Here is a 13,572-nt window from a genome sequence, read left to right on the forward strand (position 1 = left end):
GGAACCGAATTAGTATGAATAGTGACCAGAGTGCTGACTCAAGTGCAAACCCACAGCACTCTGTCACCTCATATCTGGAGATATGACCCCAAAATGTCCATTAGTGATCACCACACTCTATGCCCCCTGTTTTTGGGTCCTGATCATGTATCTTTTCCATATCACTGGACTCTGCTAGTGCCCATACTGCTTGCAGAAAGAGAAAAATGACTGCAAAATTTTGTCCCTAGCAAAACTAGTCCTATGAGATGTATGAGGCTGAAACTTACCTCCAGGCATCAAGTCCTTCCAGGGACACTGGTGTCCAGGACATTGCCAATGGATGAACTGTCAATTGAACAGCAGACCTGAGACGTAACCGGAGCTTCCTGATTCTCTGTTCAAGCGGCACCTTCCTCCTGATTGCTGCAGTTCTGTGCCTCTCTTTCCCCAGGCTTTCTATCAAAGCATTAGAGTCTGTGCTTTTCAAGGGTGGGAATGAGAGACTGGTGAGAGCGCTCAGGAAGCAGAGGACTTGGATTCTTCTGGAAAACCCCAAGACTCACCATGAGGGAGTGTGTCTGCTGGTGAGGTAAGAGATCTAGGAGGCATCATTTTATCCTTGGGAATCAGTAGCCAATAGAGTGGCTGAGAGGGAACCTCCCGTTTATAGCTTTGTGGCGGTGGGGGGTGTGTCCTGGGTGGAAACAGACAGCTCCCACTCCTAGATATCAGAGCTGTATGCTCAGAGCAGCTGAGTTTTTGAAGTGTGCAATCTAGCCCATGAGCGGTTTCTTTTGTCTTCCAGGCTTCTGCTAAGATCTGGACTCATAACACCTGAGATCATACAGAGCCTCCTCCCCTGGGTGAATTCCCCCACAGAAAACCACCGAGTCACCAGCACAGCTTTGCTTGCCCAGGTAAGACACAGGGCTCTGAAGAGCAGTTTCACCATTAGACTCTTGTCTGCCTTTCTTTCGGGAGTTGTACAGTTCAGTTCAAAGGAGTAATTGTCATTTTAGACAGTAGAATAGGTCCTCCTTTATATGGAAACCTCACCAGGAACTTCACAATACCTTTCTGAGTCCTTCTCTCTTTGTTTGTTTTTATTGCCGTCATTGCCTATACTAGCTACACAACCACAGGTGCTGGCTGAGAGAGATACAGACAGAGTTTGGATGACTGGACCTCTTCTGCCAAGTCCTAGTGCTGATCCTAACCAACAGCTCCTGATTTTGGTTTCGCTCAGCAGATCTTCTGAATGAACCTAGTGTCCTAATACTACCAACCAAGCAACCTACAACTACATTAATGTCTATCTTAGGTTCTCATTATTCTAGTATCTGAGTACCTCCAAACTCTTTAATGTCTGTATCCCCACCACACTCCTGTGAGGTAGGGAAGCACTATTCTTCCTATTTTACAGGCAGAGAACTGATGCACAGAAGGGCTAAGTGACTTGGCCAAGGTCACACAGAAAGTCTTTGAGGGAGGAGGAAATGGAACCTGGGTCTCCTAAGTCCTAGGCTAGTGTGATACCTGCTGGAGCATCGTCCCTTTCCACAGCCTTCCTCCAACATCTGCATCATATTTCCCACTTACGCTAAGCAACTATCTTCGTGGCTCATCTGGTTCTAAGAAAAACAACCTCTCTGTGCCTGTGATGGTCTGTGTGTGTGTGTGTGTGTGAGCTACAGCTCACTTCATCGGATGCATTTTCCACTGAAAATAAATTATGCTCAAGTAAATTTGTTAGTCTCTAATGTGCCACAAGTACTCTTTTTCTTTTTGTATGTTGTAGTTAGGTGGCCGGCATGACCTATTCAGCTGCTCCAGAATCCTTCATTTTAAAACAAGTAAGTGTCTAGGATTCATGGCTGCATGAACCTTCCACATGGGCCCCAACTGTAACCAGTGCAGTGATATCTGCCTGAGTCTGCAGACAGCCAGAAACGACTCCTCTGTCCCACGTTCCCAACCCAGAGGACTTCACTCCCACTCCCTAGCCCTGTTCCAGCTCTGCTTTTTCCCTGCGTTCTCCCAGCACCATGGTTTTTGCCCCTAAAGTCTGAAGCTGCCTTTCACCCCAAAAAACACACACATGCTTCCTTCTAACTGAGGAACGACAAACCCCAGATCTGAGACAGAGAGAGCGAGCGCAGTGTGTGTGTCTCCTCTGTAACATACTGCGCCTGCACTGAACCCATAATGGCAGCAGACTCAGTGCTGTGGCTCCGAAGGCCCATGGTCATTTGTACCGTTTTCCAGCATGCCCAGAGCTGCTTACACCTGGGAGGAGCTTAGCCCAGCTCCTGTTGGCTGGGGAAGGGGGCAGCTTGGAAAGCAACTGCTGCAGAGCGTGGGGGGTCTGGCCAGCAAATGTGCCACACACACTCTCAGAGGGCATCTGGATCTGCTGGTGGGATAGCCCTTGTTGGGGGTCCACCCCTCCTTCCTGCTGACACGACATCCTCCAGAGTCATGAGCAAAACACTGAGCATGGATCAACACTTCGTCCCGTTAGAGCAAACAAGAGCTGGATCACTGACTTCATTGGGACCAAAGCCAGGATGAGCAGCCAGGCACTTCAACTCCTTCAGTGCCGGTTCTGCAGTTCCTGCGCTGGTGTGAGAGCAATGGATCATCAGATGGATCTGACAGTGGGCTGAAGCCAAGGAATTAATCACTGACTGGTTCCCCCCTTTCTTCCACACCGCTGCTCTGCTCCCTGCTAAGCCAGGCAGCTCTGCGGCCTTAGAAGCCTGGCCAGCTCAGGGCGCTGCAAAGGAAGGTGCATTTAGCAGGTGGTTCTCAGCGAGGTGAATGAGGCATGTTAATCCCTTAAGAGGTATGTGGCAGCAGAGGAGAGGGCCCTGGAGCCCTTCGGAAATCCCTCCAGGAACTGGGGAGCCATGCTGAGGTTCAGCACAGAGCCAGGCCCAGCATCTCCAGAAGCCGCGGTTACAGGAAGTAACGCTCCCTTTTGATGGAGAGATGTGGCTGGGCAGGACTGAAATGCAGCAGTCCCGAGACACAGAGGGCAGGGGGAGATTCCTGGGAGGGGAAGGGGAGCAAGGTTAGTGGAATGGGTGCGAGGGAGTGGAAAGCGAGGGGTCCGAGGGGAGGGAAATCAGCTCCATCTCCCTCCACGGCTCTCTCAGCTAGTCCCCAAGCTGTTCCTTCTCCTGGTGCCTGGTTTGAGGGACACCTGTTCTCCATGAGTATTTTTATTGGGGTTTCTTCTGACTCTGCTCCCTCTCTGTTATGTCCAGCACCCAGAGCCCTTGCTGGCAGACATGGTAGGCCAGGGGCTTGGGTGGAAGGTAGCTCAGTAACAGTATTGCTCTCTCTCTCGCTTTCTCTGCCAGTCTATTTCTGGGCAGATTCAGTATCGGAAACGGGCTGAGGGGGCTATTCGGTTTGGCTTTTGAAAAACCTCAACAGGGAGCTTCACTGATTATACTGGAGTTACCCCTGGGTGAGTGCAGGGGGGATCAGGGCCAGTGGAGTTACTCCTGATTTACAGCAGGGTGAGTGCGGGGGGAATCAGGGCCAGTGGAGTTACTCCTGGTTTACACCAGGGTGAGTGAGGGGGGAATCAGGGCCAGTGGAGTTACTCCTGATTTACACTGGGGTGAGTGAGGGGGAATTCATTCTTTAAGGCACTTTGATAACCCAGTGATGAGTATGATATAAATACCAGGACATTAGATTTAAGCTCTTTGTCTTCCACCATGTTTGTACAGCACCTCTTAGACCAACATCTCCTCTGTGAGGGGCTCTAGCCATTTTCCAGTGTGTCCCTCCTCCTCCCTTTCTGCACAGGGTCCACCCCGGAGTCCGCTGGGCGTTGATTCATTTAAAGAGGCACTGTTGGGTTTAAAACAAAACCCAGGGTAAAACAAATCCAGGCCCCGGCCCGTGTGAATAGCACCTCGCATGCGAAACCGCTTTACCCGGACACCTTCCTTCCCCCTCCCCCACAGCGCCAACACCCCGCAAGTGGGGCCGGGCTGCTCCGCTGCTAGTCGCTTCTCAGGGGGGCATGTGCCCGGCGCTGCAGGATCCGCCGTGCAAACCTCTGCCCCGCGCTCAGCGGGGGCGGCCCCGCAGGGCCGAGGCTTCGCCCCCCGCTGCGAGTCTGTGGCGCGGGGATCGGGGCCTTGCCTAGAGCCAAACAGCCAGAACCTGCTTCCCAGCCCCCGGAATCGCCCATTCAAATAAACAACCGTGGGGGCATGTCTATGGGTTTTGGGAGGCGCGGCCCCTTTAACACCCCCTCCCCGCCCAATTCGGTTTTGCTCAGCAGCCGCGCCAAGGTTATAAACCCCCTGCTGCGCGCCAGTCCCCGGCTCCCCGCCAGGTGCGGTCGCGGGAGAAGTCGCTGAAAGCAGCAGGAAAGCAGCGCAGCCTGCCGGTGGTTCTCGGGTACTGGGATATCCGTGGGGTGAGTCCGTGCCTGCAGCCCCAGGCGCGGAGGTGGGTGGGCTGGCTGCTTAGCCCGGGTTAGCGGTGGCAGGAGCTGCTCTTTTCACTTCCCCCTGTGCAATCGTAGGTCCCCCTGGGCCTGAGTCTCTAGCCGAACTGGGTTATGTCTCCTGAGGCTTGATTGGGGGGGGAGCTACCAAATTCGTGGCCATGGAAAAATGTGTCCCCGACTGTGAAATCCGGTCTTGTGCGTGCTTTTACCCTCTACTCTACAGACTTGACGGGGGAGATCAGCGTTTCTCCAGTTGGGGGCCCTGGCCCAAAAGGGAGCTGCAGGGGGTCACAAGGTAACTTTAGGGGTTTGTGGTATTGCCCACCCTTACTTCTGTGCTGCCTTCAGAGCTGGGTGGCTGGAGAGCGGTGGCTGGTGGCCGGGCACCCAGCTCTGAAGGCAGCACCCTGCCCACAGCAGCGCAGGAGTAAGGGTGGCAATACCATACTGTGCCAGCCTTACTTCTGTGCTACTGCCCGGCTCTGAAGAAGCCGTACCGCAACCACCCCTACAACAACCTTACGACTGCCCCCTCCCCCAACTCCGTGTTGGGTCAGGACCCCTACAATTACCACACCATGACATTTTAGACTTAAATAGCTGAAATCATGACATTTACAATTTTTAAAAATCCCAGGAGTGTGAAATTGACCAAAATGGGCCATGAATTTGGTTGGGCCCTATTGATGGAGCCAGTGCCGCCCCGCTTGTTAATTATGCCAGGCAGCCCACCTGCCCCTCCTTGTAGCGAACGCAGCATGTGGCCCCTGCTGCTTTCCTGAGCCCTCTGCCCAGAAAAACACAATAAGGGTGCCCCTGTGCTTTTGTCCCGGGGGTCTCTAGGGATCTATAGGTGGCTTCAGGGCTATGGGAAAGGCGTTGGGAAAGTGGCCTGTGTTAGCTCACCAAAGTGAAGAGTGAGGAATGGTAGGTAGAGGGCCAAAGACCCTGACTCAAGATTGGAAGTGGGGGGGGATCTTGCTCCATTATCTATTTCCCTTCCCATCCCAAGGGGACAACTGGCTGCTCAGAACAGGGATGGTCCCAAACTGTCCCAAGCCACTGGAAGGCAGAAACGGCCTTACACCTCAGCATGCCATCACCTGCTCCATGCACGTGGTGCTGTGCGCCGTAGCCCTCGTGCCTTGCACAGTAGCCATGTGGGGAAGGGCTGGATTGCAAAACTGTTACACTTGCAAGCCCTGTGTGCAGCTGGGGGTGGTAGGTTTTGAGGCTTGGTTGGTGCTGGGCACCGAACTGCTCTGTCTGCACTTGTCCGAGCCTCCCTTGGTGGGGAGCTCGGAGAGTTATGGAGCTGCTTTGGCATTAGTGGAACTGTTGTAGCGTTTTTGGGGGAGCTGACATGAGTCTGGCGTTGCCTGCCTCTGGGGGCAGGGTGCTGCTCTGGTGGTGTTGAGTTCTAATCCAGTTCATCTCACTGACTGTATGCCCACAGGCAGGACTGTTGGCCTCATGCAGAGTTATTTCCATTGTCTGAGTACCTGATTTGAGATGGCTGGGGCCTGGTCTTCAGGTGATGGCCACTGGGCACCCAAAGATAGAAACCATTCTTTAGAAACTAGATCTTAATCTGTGCCTCAGTTTCCCTATCTGTACAGGTGGTGTGTGTGATGAAAGGGGTGGGGCAAAGGAAGGGGGAGGGATAGCTCAGTGGTTTGAGCATTGGCCTGCTAAACCCAGGGTTGTGAGTTCAATCCTTGAGGGGGCCATCTGGGGCAAAAATTGGGGATTGGTCCTGCTTTGAGTGGGGGGTTGGACTGGATGACCTCCTGAGGTCCCTTCCAACCCCGATATTCTATGAAAGGAGACTGACCTGCCTTTCTTATGGGCTAAGAGGTGTCTAAGGCGCTTGAGGACGAATGCTGTAGTGACTGTCACCAGGGAAGGTACTGACAGGTGAAAGAGGAGAAGTCACTGTTCCCTTTCATTGCTGCAACCACAGTGACCCGGCTCCTGAAGGACGAACCAAGGGGTGACATGAGTGCTGTCCTCTGTAATGGGTCCCGGCATGAGTTCCTCACCTCCTGCAGGCTGCTAGCCAGGTCTGAGCCTGCAGGGATGGAGCTCCCTGAGCTGGGGTCCCTGCACCTTATAACATCCCACCATCTTCATCAAAGGAATCTCTTGGGGTTGAATTTCCAGGCTTTTTTTGGGTGGGGGTTGGGGGGGGGGATGATGAAGTTTGTTCAGTGAACTCCCTTGAGGCTGAAGAATTACGTTAGACTAGTAAGCCTCGCTCAGGCTTGCAGACTGCCAGTGACTCTTTATCGTGTCTCCTGTGGCTCTTTGCAGCACATTATTAAAACACTGATTTAATTATTAACCAGTCAGGATGCTTATGCTATGGTAGCCAATTGTAGCTGATAAATTAATACTTGCACCATCGTTTTGCAGTGAGAATAATATAGGCACTAGATATTTCCTGCCATACTGTTTAAATATGACTATATAGTACTATAGGAAATGAAATAATGAATTCACACCCCTGTGGCTCTTCTGGGTAAAGCTGATGGCTAACTTGACTCCTGGACCCCTGAGGTCGGAATTTCCCTGCTCTAACACTGATACATGCAGGCTCTCACGTTGCCATGGGCTTCTCCCAGCAGCTTGCTCACGCCATCCTACTGCTGCTGGAATACACGGGCACATCTTGTCCTCATATGCTGTGCCCGTGTGTTAGAGAACATGCTTGTTTAAAGTTGCCCAATGCTCCCTTATAGCGTTGTTTGGCAGCCACCTGCTTTGTCCACTGCTTGCAGAAAGAGCAGCCCATTGGAGCGAGCTGGTGGGCACCAGGGTGAGCCGACAGCCCCCACATCAGCTCCCCTAAGTTCCCTGTGCGGCTGCTGCCCGGCAGGCTATCAATTGCCTGCAGTTCAGATGTCCCTCCCCACACGGCCCTGTGCTGCTCCTGCCCTCTGCCTTGGAGCTGCTCCGGGAGCCTCCTGCTCGCTGTGCAGGTAGGGTGACCAGATGTCCCAATTTTGGGGTCTTTTTCATATATAGGCTCCTTTTACCCCCCACCCCCTGTCCTGATTTTTCACACTTGCTGTCTGGTCACCCTATGTGCAGGGGAGGGCAGAGGGGTGCTGTTGTCAGGCTGTCCCCCTCCCCCGTTCCTGCCCCCCATCTCCACAGGGCGGGGGGGACACGACAGGGCTCAGAGTAGAGGGCGCTTGCTGGCAGCAGCTGCTGTCTCAAAGTCTCTCTCACACTCACACACAGGGGGTGTGTCTCTGTCTCTCTCTCTGCCATGCTGTCTTCTCCATTCGTGCTGCCCTATAGAGTGTGAGGCTGCATTAACAATGTGTTAACCCTTGAGGGCTCAGCCGGGTGTGAGTTCATCATTTAGCAGCAAGGCATTCCCTGGGAAATATCCCACCCTCTGACTCCACCACCTCAACCAAGCGTCACAATCGTCACTGCTGTGTACAGTACTACATTGTTTGTTTAAAACTTATACTATAAAATATACTCTTTTATCTGGCAAAAAAAAAAAAATTCCTTGGAACCTAACCCCCCTATTTACATTAATTCTTATGGGGAAATTGGATTCTCTTAGCGTCATTTCACTTACAGTAGCATTTTTCAGGAACAGAACTACAACGTTAAGCAAGGAATTACTGTATATTTTTCAAAATAATGTAAAAATGTGAGGGCTCTGGGGTGGGGCTGGTGATGAGGTGTTTGGGTGTGGGGGAGCTCAGGCAGACGGCTGGGGTGCAGGGGTGAGGGCTGTAGATGAGGTGTTTGGGGTGTGGGAGGGGGCTCAGGGCTAGGGCAGAGGGTTGGGGTGCAGGGGGTGAGGGCTCTGGGGTGGGATAGGGCTGGGGATGAGGAGTTTGGGGTGCAGACAGGCTGCCCTGGGGCAAGGGCCAGAGAGGAGGATTCCCCCCAGCCCTCTTCCCGCAGTGAGCTCCCCCCCACTTCCTCCCTGCACCACACTCACCTTGCACCATGGCCACTGCATGTGCTCCTAGGGCCCCTCTCAGGTACAGGAAGCCCCCTTGCCTCCCCTGCGGTGTGTGCCAGGGGGGCTGCTGTCACACGTGCGCCTCCTCCCCTGCTGCTGCCCCTCACTGGGGGTGGGGGGTGGGGCTGCCACTTGTCTGCTAGTGGGGGGCTACCCTGTGCTGGTGGAGGGTCCCGTTGGAAAATGAAAGGGTCTGAGGGGGAAGGGCATGCTCAGGGTCAGTCTGCCCTGGCAGTAGTGGCTGCGGGGGCACTAGGACCCTGCGGCTGCAGTGATGCTGGGAGGCAGCATGGAGCTGCAGGGGAGAGACAGGGAAGTTTCTGGGACTGAGGAGGTGCACAGGGGCAGCAAGTGGGGGCCAGGGGAGACACACGGCCCCAAACATTGGTGGAGCCGGGCCTGAAGATTGCTGGAGCCCAGGCACCATGAGCCCATATAACTCGCCGCCTGTGGACACAAGCCAACCTCCCTCGAGTGCCACTAGTCCTCCAATGGCTTCCCTCTATTCCCCCGTCCCCTCCAAGTGGCCAGAGAGGAGGGACGAGCTCTCCCACAAGTCACTGGGAAAATCCATCCAGTGGCTCAGTTTACTGCAGCTCTAAGAGCCACGGGAGGTGCTCCCAGGAGTCCTAGCCACGCACACGAGCAGGGATGCAGAGGCTCGCGTGTTCGACTGCAGCGGGGCTGCTCGCACTCAAGCTCGGCCAAATGAACGCTGTCGCAGAGACAGCCCCTTGACGGGTCTGAGCCAGATCACCCTCCCCATCCCACCAGCAGCCAGCTGAGCAGCGAGCCCGCCGGGTTCTCCATTACACACAGACGCCCCATCGAGAGCCGCGGAAGGTCCCCATTTAACCCCAGAACAGGGACAATGCAGGCAGCGCAGACCTCTCCAGCTTCCTCAAACATGCATCAAACTCTGCAAGGATTGCAGACCAACTCCCCTCGAGGGCTCCAAGGCCTCCCCACATCTCCCCCTCATGTGCCCAGAACACACTTCACTAGGAAAGAAGCTTCCCCCACACATCAATCCTTAACAAAAGGCTCGGATGATCCTAGAAACTAGAGTCACTTTTTGCCAGAGCTGCCGCTCCATAAACCAGTTATGACCATTTCAGAGACTGTTAGACAAGGAGCTTTCCATCTAAACCGTCTCTCTACCGCCAGGGAAAGGGACCCAGAGCTCGTGTGGAAACAAAAACCCAGCTTAATACTTCACATCGCAAACACAGTCGCTGGTTTCCCTTCTCTTCTTTATCTTTACAAAGAGGTTTGAAGGATTTTTAGTGGGGTGTTTGCCAAGGGACTGAGCAGGATGAGGTCTCTGGATACCAGCGCCCGAACCTTGTTTAATGTGGGAGAGGGACTGGGTTCTGTTACCCCCTTTGGGCCCCTGTATTCCAGCTAAATCAATACAGAGCTCCGACGAGACAATCAGGCCAGGCAGCCTAGGTGGGCTGAAGTGTTTCAGGCAGCTAATCTAGAACGCTGCAGGATGTGGGGGCAAATACTCAAGAATACCAGTGTCCAGAAAGAGCATGTTGTTTTACGTCATTGCTCTAGGAAGCCACGTTACCGTGGGCTGCGACTCTAGAATCCCACAGCATTTGGACCAGGCCTCCAGACCCACCACATTATTGTTTCTAGAATGCCATAGTGCTTGGTGCGACTGCTCTGGACCAGCCCTGTGTTTCTGGACACGACTCTCGAATGTCACAGCAGTCGGGATGATTATTCTGGAATGCCTCCATGCCTTGGGCCGTGGCTCTAGAATATTGCTGGATTTGGACCAGCCCTCCAGAACACAGCAGAGCTTTTGGGTTGCGGCTCTAGAACACCACATTGTTTGAAGCCCTGCCTCTAGAATGCCAGGGCACATGGGGGCCCGTTACGAGAAAAAACAGTTGCTCGGTTTCTCGTAACTGTTGTTCTTCAAGACGTGTTGTTCATGTCCTTTCCAAGCAGGTGTGTGCACGCCACGTGCATGTCAGCAGGAAGATTTTCCCCCTAGCAGCACCCGTAGGGTCGGCCTGGGCGCCCCCTGGGGTGGCGCCTTCATGGCTCCCAATATCGGGCCCCGCCGACCCCCCCCACCCCCTCAGTTCCTTGTTGCTGACTATTCTGACAGAGGGGTAGAAGGGTGGGTATTGGAGTGGACATGAACAACACATCTCGAAGAACAACAGTGACGAGAAAGTGAGTAACCGTTTTTTTTCTTCGAGTGATTGTTGCTGTCCATTCCAAGAAGGTGATTCACAAGCTAGAGCTCAGGAGGTGGGGTCAGAGTTATCCACAGAAAATAGCACGGCTCTCCCATAAGCTGCATCGTCCCTGGACTGTTGTGTAATTGCATAGTGCAATGTAAATGTATGTATCGAGGACCACGTAGCAGCCCTGCAAATTTCCTGAATAGGGACTTGTGCCAGGAATGCCACAGAGGAGGCCTGAGCCCTGTAGAGTGAGCGGTTATCTGCAGAGTGGGCTTCTTTGCCAGGGTATAGCACTCCCTAATGCAGGACGTTATCCATGACAATATGTGTTGAGAGGATACCGGGAGGCCCTTCATTCTGTCCGCCACAGCTACAAAGGGTTGGACGGACTTCTGGAATGACTTAGCTCTCTATGTAGAAAGCTAAGGCCCTACGCACGTCCAGTGAGTACAGCCTGCGCTCCCTATCGGAGGATCGTGGCTTGGGATAAAACACTGGGAGGAAGATGTCCTGGGTCATGTGAAAATGGGAGACAACCTTCGGGAGAAAAGCTGGATGAGGCCTGAGCTGGACCTTATCCTTAAGAAAAACTGTGTAAGGGAGCTCAGATGTGAGGGCCCTGAGCTCCGAAACCCATTGAGCTGAGGTAATTGCCACGAGGAACATGACCTTGAATGAGAGATATAAGAGGGAGCAGGTGGCCAGAGGTTCAAATGGCGGGCCTGTAAGCCTGGAGAGGACTAAATTGAGGTCCCAGGCAGGGACAGGCTGACGCATGTGTGGGAAGAGCCTGGCCAAACCCTTGAGAAAACGACTGACCATGGGGTTTGCAAAGACCGAGAGACCGTCTGAACCCGGATGGAAGGCGGAGATAGCGGCCAAGTGGACCCTTATTGATGACTGGGACAAGTCTTGGTGCTTTAGGTAAAGGAGGTAGTCCAGTATAAATGGTATGGAGGCGAGGAGCGGCGGCTGACTACGTTGCTCCGCCCAGATGGAGAACCTTTTGCATTTGGCCAGGTAAGTAGCCCTGGTGGAGGGCTTTCTACTACCCAGGAGGACTTGTCTGACCTGGTTCAAACAAGACAGCTCTGTGGCACTTAGCCATGGAGCATCCAGGCCGTAAGGTGGAACAACTCCAGATTCGGGTGCTGGAGTCGGCCCTGGTCCTGCGTGATCAGGTTGGGAACCAGCGGTAAGGTGAGAGGGGCTGTTATGGACATTTTCAAGAGCAAGGTGAACCACTGCTGATGCGGCCACGCCGGTGCTATTAGTATGACTCGGTCCCGGTCCCTGCGGACCTTGAGGAGCACCCTGTGGACTAGGGGGATGACTTGGAAAGCGTACAGCAGGCAGCCCTCCCACGAGAGGAGGAAGGCATCCCCGATGGACCCCGAGCTGTGGTTCCCGAGAGAACAGAATGGCTGACATTTCGTGTTGTCCGGAGTAGCGAACAGGTCTATCTGGGGAGAGCCCCAGAACCGGAAGATTGAGCTCACCACGTCTGGCCGAAGGGACCATTCATGGCTGTTGAAGGTCTGGCTGAGGCTGTCCGCCAGTGTGTTTCCCACCCCTGGGAGGTATGAGGCCTGCGGGTAGATCGAGTGCTCTATGCAGAAGTCCCACAGCACAAGGGCTTCTCAGCACAGGGGAGAAGAGCGTGCACCCCCCTGTTTGTTGATATAAAACATCGCCGAGGTGTTGTCCATGAGGATTGAAACACATCCGCCCATTATGTGCATTTTGAAAGTGTAGCAGGCCAGACATACTGCCCTCCGCTCTTTGACACTGATGTGAAGAGCAAGGTCCAGCGGAGACCAGAGGCCTTGGGTCTTGAGGTCCCCTAGGTGAGCCCCCTGACCCAGATCCGAGGCATCTGACACCAAGGTGAGCGAGGGCTGAGGGCTAGCAAAAGGCACCCCTGCGCAAACCATTTGAAGGTTGAACCACCATAGGAGGGAGTCCAGTACCAGGCGGGGCAGGGTTATGACCCTGTCCAACGCGTCTCTGGCTGGTCGGTGCACCGAAGCCAGCCAAGACTGGAGTGGGTGCAGCCTGAGCCTGGCATGCTGCACCACGTATGTGCCGGAGGCCATGTGTCCCAGCAGCTTTAGACAGTTTCTTGCCGACGTTGTGGGGAACCGTCTGAGGCTCTGTATGATGTCCTGAAGTGAGCGAAACCTGGCTTCCGGGAGGTACGCCCTAGCTTGGGTAGAGTCCAGAACTCTATCCTCTGCACTGGGGACAGAGTGGATTTCTCCTCGTTCAGGAGGAGACCTAAGTCGAGGAAGGTCCTCCTTACAAACTCGACCTGAGCCTCCACCTGGGCCCTCAAGCAACTTTTGATCAGCCAGTCGTCAAGGTATGGAAAAACCTGTATCTGGCGCTTGCGCAGGAATGCTGCGACGACTGCCATGCATTTTGTGAATACTCGGGGGGCAGTCGACAGCCCGAACGGGAGGACGGCAAACTGGTAGTAGCCTCTGTTCACCACGAACCTGAGGTAGCATCTGTGATGTGGGACTATTGCGATATGAAAATACACGTCCTTCAAGTCGAGGGCGGCGTACCAGTCTCCTGGATCCAGTGAGGGGATAATGGAGGTTAGCGAGACCATGCGAAACTTGAGTTTCTTTATGTACTTGTTGAGCTGTCGCAGGTCCAGCATAGGTCTGAGGCTCCCCTTGGCCTTTGGTATGAGGAAATACCGGGAGTAGAAACTCTTGCCCCTTAGCTCCTGAGGAACCTCCTCCACTGCCCCTACCGAGAGGAGGGACTGCTCCTCTTGAATTAGAAGTTGCTCGTGAGGGGGTCCCTAAAGAGGGATGGGGAAGGGGGTTGGGGGAGCGGGAGGGTACAGAATTGTATGGAATATCCCCTCTACCGTGTGGAGCACCCATCCATCTGAA

Source organism: Eretmochelys imbricata, chromosome 20 (genome assembly GCF_965152235.1).
Source record: "Eretmochelys imbricata isolate rEreImb1 chromosome 20, rEreImb1.hap1, whole genome shotgun sequence".
Lineage (NCBI taxonomy): Eukaryota > Metazoa > Chordata > Testudines > Cheloniidae > Eretmochelys > Eretmochelys imbricata.